General features: G+C 38.3%; 1 non-coding gene across 1 annotated transcript; it reads left to right on the plus strand.

Annotated features, from left to right (window-relative positions):
- The first annotated feature begins 1930 nt into the window (after window positions 1–1930).
- Window positions 1931–2037, plus strand: LOC141624981 (small nucleolar RNA R71). The gene has a single exon (XR_012534781.1). It is a non-coding gene; the product is annotated as a small nucleolar RNA R71 (small nucleolar RNA).
- The last annotated feature ends 3982 nt before the right edge of the window (window positions 2038–6019 follow it).

Below are 6019 nucleotides of genomic sequence, written 5' to 3' on the forward strand. Positions count from 1 at the left end.
AATACACAAGCATATGTAAGCAATTGATAAGATATAAGTATGAAAGATCAAAGGCAAGAAAGGATTAATCTTATCAAATTGCCCATGAGAGATTTCAAATAGAACCACCGTACTCCACTCGTCAGCAAGAAAAGGAGCATCATGCTTAAGACCATAAAAATAATCGTTAGTGCACAAATTATAATTATAATAGGTCTCAAATTGGTGGTATGAAAACTCTAAGTGGTAGGGCTCGTCGAAAATGGGGGGTTCATCCCACTTAACCTCTATTTTAGCATCACTAAGTCCTTCATTAACCTTAAAAAGCTCAACCACATCCTCCACGAAAGGATTTTCGAAGAGGTCTAAGGTCTCGTGCAATGTAATACTTGTGCATTTTAAAGCGCCCATGTTAAGTTTTTCACAAAGGGAATAGGGCATGACACTCACACTAGCACCTAGGTCGCAAAGGGCCTTATCAATGGTATATTTGCCTATAGTGCAAGGAATAGAATAGCTACCGGGGTCCTTAAGTTTCGGGGGAGACTTGTTTTGTAAGAGTGCACTACACTCTTCGGTGAAAGCAATGGTCTCAACCTCATTGAAGGAACGCTTCTTCGAGAGGATTTCCTTCATAAACTTTGCGTAAGAAGGGACTTGGGTAATCAGTTCCATAAACGGGATGGTGACTTGTAAATTCTTACAAACTTCCAAAAATTTAGTAAACTTACCTTCCTCCTTGTGCTTTGCTAGACGATGGGGAAATGGTATTTGAACAACTTCTGTTGGAGGAGCATCCTCCACATCTTTCCCATTCTCATTGGGAGCACTCACCTTGTTTGAAACGGCATCACTCTCCTTAGCAATAGGAGAGACTTCTTCAACAACCACCTCACCACTTTGTTTTGGCATAGGAGACCCAACATCTTTGTCATCAAGCTTGCTCTTCCTCTTTAGCATCAACAATCGATGAGGAAATGACACACGATTTTTAACAATAGGCTCTTCACTAGCCTTCCTTTTGTCATTTCCCCCAAGCTTGGCCTTTTTAACAACCACCTCATCATCCAAAGTCATGGATTGTCCATCATAGCTCGCACCACTTCTCAAAGAAATAGAATTAACGGTTTCAAGTGGTTGCTCACCTTAGGGAGGTAGTTGGCCGTTCTTCCTTTGAGAGCTAGAAGCGGCTACTTGAGCCACTTGTTATTCCAACATCTTGACTGCGGCACTATGAGCTTGATCATTCTTTTGAATTTGAGCCAACAATTCCCTTTGAATTTGGACTATCATGCCCTCAAGCTTACCACCTCCTTGATTATTTTGTTGGCTATTTTGTGGTGGATTTTGTTGGTAATTGTTTTGTGGGGGCCTTTGTTGATTTTGTTAACCTGGTGGAGGGATATACTTTTGTTGTTGAGGGACATAGGCATTTTTTTGTGGTGGGGGTTGAGGGTTAAGCACATTATTGCTAGTGTAAGACAAGTTCGGATGAAATTTTGAATTCGGGTTATAGGTGTTGGAAAATGTACCCGATGGATATGAACTTTGTCTAAAAGGTTGAAAAGCATTTACCTCTTCAATGGGGGCTCGGCAATGAGCGACATAATGACCCGCACCTCCAGAACCGTCACAAACAATGATTTGGCTTGTTGAAGACACGACATTGAGTTGTTGAAGGGAATATTTAGCATCTCTTTCCGCCAATTGTTGTTGGAGCAAGGCAATTTGAGCTAACAAAACGGAGTTGTTGGAGGATTCTTCTTTACCTTTGGATGGCACAACTCGGGAATTGACAAATTGTGCACCATGGACCGCCATAGATTCGATCGTGGCATGAGTAAGGTCGGTGTCAATTTGATCAAACCGCCCATTGTTGGCGGAATCAAGAATCCTTCGCGACTCGGCACAACATCTATTGTAGAATGTTATTGCTAGAAACCAATCATCTAGCCCATTATGTGGGCATTTCCTTTGAAGCTCTTTGTACCTCTCCCAAGCTTCATATAAGCTCTCAAGAGCTTGTTGACGGAATCCGGTGATTTGGCTCCTCAAAGTTTGAGTTTTCTCCGGTGGAAAAAACTTTTGGTAAAAAGCAAGAGCCAATGTCTCCCAATTGGTGATTCCCAAGGTGGTGCGGTCAAGGCTATTGATCCAAAGCTTGGCCTTGTCCTTCAAAGAGAAAGGGAAAAGTATTTCCCTTATTTGGGCTTGGGTGACGCCCGTTTGACGGATCATGGAGCAATAGTCACAAAAGTTTTGCACATGCAAATTGGGATCCTCCAAAGGACTTCCTCCAAATTTCTTCCTCTCCACAAGGCTAATGAAAACCGGTTTGATCTCGATTTCCGGCACGGTGATTTGAGTGGTTGTGATTCCGGCCGGGAGCATGGCCGCGGTGGGCTTTGAGTGATCGGAAAGTTTCACCATCTTTTTGGTAGTAGATGGTGATGGTGGTGGAGTTAATGAACAAGAAACCTCCTCCTCTTCAAGAACCTCTAGATCGTCTAAGTAAGACTTTCTAGCACTTTCAACTTGTATGGGAGAAGTGGCTTCTTTCACTTCCTTCCAAAATCGTCGTCTTCTCCTAAAGGTTTTCTCGGGCTCGGAATCCGGTGAAAGTAATTCTCCACTACGAGAGGACCTGGGCATAAGACAACAATTTCTAGGAAAATGATAAGTAACGGTCTCAAGGAACAAGTGTTCCCCAAGACAAAGAAAAACAAGATAAAAATCGACAATTCAAAAAGCAATAAAACCGTTTCCCCGGCAACGGCGCCAAAATTTGATAGGCTTATCGCGTACCTATGCAAAGATAATTACCCTAGACAACAAGTTAATGTATCAATAGGGGTCGAACACAAGGAAACGGGAATTACTTCGTGAATTGCAATGGGTAGATTTTTATCAAGGTCGATTACGATTTGGTTTGGTTTGGTTGTTTGGTGATTAATAACAATAATAATGTAAATTATAAAATAAAAGAGAGTCTAAGGGGTTCGGGTCACACATGCAAAGATAGACATATGATCATGATAAATTCGGTACTAATAACATTGTCAATTGCTTAGGTTTAGAGACACCCATCTTACGATATTAGTGTCAACCATAGACCGGGTCCTAGAGAAACTCTCGTCCATGACTAGGTCGTCCTACTATACATGCTTAGTCTAATTCAATTCCGTGCCTCTCAACTTATAGAACGAATGAACAAACTTAATCATTTGAATAAGGCCTTAAACAAAGATTAAACGTGACGATGCAAACATGTGATAGAAGCAATATGAACAATATTATTATTAACTTATTTTATCATGTTTATATATTAAATTTATGCATGGCTCCCCTAGCCCTTAGACTAAGGAAATTAGCTACTCATGTTAAGGTGTAAATTGCAAACTAAATTATAAGAAATGCTAAACATAATTGTATGATTTATATAAACTAATTGATTTAACATGTGGAGGAAATAAACTAAAGTAATCTAAACAAATTATTTAATTATAAACTATATATAAACTAAAATAGAAATGTAGTGATATAAACTATAAGTAGAAATACCTTAAAAGTAGAGAACTTGTATGGAAGAACAATGTATAACCAAAAGCTTGAAATAACTTAGAACCAAATGTTTAAGAACTACAAGATTAACTAATTTGTAAACTAATATGAAAACTATTGAGAGATTATATTGCTTAAGGTTATGAACAACAAAAGTGAGACGTAAAAATTGGATGCCTAAGACCTTGGAACACCTCTCCTATTTATAGGAGAGGAAGAAGAAACGTAAACATTCGAGATGCATGCGGCCCCGATCGGGGTTGGGTGGCCCCGATCGGGGTCGTGTGTTTCCGGGTATTTTCGCTTAATTCCTCACTTAATTGCTTGAGGAATCCTAGGTGCGTGATTAATGACCTTTAATGCACCCGGGTAAATGCTTCATCTATCATCTTTAGAGCTCCCAAAAAGCATCCTAAGCATGTTGGAATCTTATGCTTTCCATCTTGACTTGGATTTGAACATTGGGCTTTGACTTTGATTGTTGGCAACATTTGCATTACTCATATTAATTCATCAATTTTTCCATGCAAAACCCAATCCAATGCTCCATGCTTAGTCCAACACTTGATCTTTTTTATCTTAATGAACTTGGTGTATAAAATGATAGGAAAAAGCCTCTAAATGCTTAGATTCCTACAAAAACATGTTAAGACAAACAAATACACTAGAACAACAAATATTAGCTTATGACACTATGATAAGTGCTAATTAACAAATAAAATGAAGCTAATATAGGGGATGAAAGTATATAAATTATGCACTTATCACGTGGTTAGGTGTGTCGTGGTGTAGGAAGGAGGTAGGCGAGTTGGGTGATGACCGTGGTGGTTGGTGGTGTCGGGATTGGTGGGTTTTGTGGGGTGTGTTGGTCACGGTTCTAAACCATGTATGAAGCGGAGGGTATTGGGTGTTTGTGACGGGTTTGCCTTGCGTGACTCGGGTTTGTATTGGAATCAGGTTTAATATCGTAAACCATAAATAATAATAAGTAATTAAATTGATTAATGAATATAATTTATAATTATTAAATAATAATAGAAGGTAATAATTTATAATTGATGGTATTATTTGAATAAAGTAAATAATTAAGTAGTTGTATATATATATATATATATATATATATATATATATATATATATATATATATATATATATATATATATATATATATATATTATTTATTTATAGGTCACAGACTTGTAGAACGGATTGTTGAAGAATATTTTGGTAGATTGCATTAATTGGAATTGCTTCCTATGTAGGGATAAATCATACTCAACTCTTGTTCGTTAATGTTTGGTATAATGGATGATTTATATTAAAGTGGAATTGATCATATGTGATAAGTGAATTGTTCATACGTTGATATTATTATGATTGTTGGAATGGAGAATTATATTGCATTGTGTTGGTTGTTATTATTAATTGTGATGAGGTGGATTTAATTGATATTATCGTTGATTGTGAATATGGAAATTATGCAAAGCTGTGCTACAGTCAGATGTACGTTGTTGAGGGAGTTTGTACTTTGGGGTGATGGTAATATGTACGTTGTGAGGGAGGGGTACTATTACATAATAGCGGTACGTTGTTAAGGGAGGGGTACCAAAGTAATGTGAGCACGTTGTTAAGGGAGCTGTGCTAAGTTATGGAAAGGAGCATGTTGTTCACGGAGTTGTGGTATGTGATTGGAAATGGGATTACCTATCATATGTTCTTGTTGTTAGTGTTTATTCCTACTCAACCTCGTGGTTGACTGTGTATTCGTGAACACCTGTGATGAACCATAATGGGGAGCAGATTTGAAAGGTACTAAAGATTAGCTGACTTGGGAGCTTTGGGATGCGTGAGAACCTTGCCACTCTACCTAGAAGTCTAGAACACATAGATTATTTAATCACTTTATTTATTTCCACTGCGAGTTGTATCTAATTTTATTTTAGGTTTAGTTTGGCTAAGTGGTAATAAACATGTAATAGCTAAGTTTTAATTTATAGTACTTTGGTGAGTTGGACTTTGTCATTCACTACCTCGGGAAACCGAGATGGTAACGCTCTTATTTACTTGGGATGTCTAGCTAAAGGCTCCTGGATAAATTGGGGTGTTACAAGATCGAGATGCGAGATTCATTTCTCGGTTTTGGAAAGAGTTTCGGGAATTTATGGGGACTATTTTAAAGATGAGTACTACATTTCATGCTGCGATAGATGGGCAGACAGAAAGAACAATCAAGACCTTGGAAGACATGTTAAGGGCTTGTGTGATGGAGCTTGGTGGTAGTTGGGAAGATATATTGGATCTGATAGAGTTTTCTTACAATAACAGCTACCATACCAGTATTGGGATGGCTCCGTTTGAGGCATTATATGGCAAGATATGCAGGAGTCCGATTTGCTCGGATGATAGCGCAAAGGTAGTGGTTTTAGGACCACAGATGGTACAGGATATGGTTGAACAAGTGAAGTTGATTCGGCAAAAG

This window comes from Silene latifolia, chromosome X (genome assembly GCF_048544455.1).
Source record: "Silene latifolia isolate original U9 population chromosome X, ASM4854445v1, whole genome shotgun sequence".
NCBI classification, from domain to species: domain Eukaryota; kingdom Viridiplantae; phylum Streptophyta; class Magnoliopsida; order Caryophyllales; family Caryophyllaceae; genus Silene; species Silene latifolia.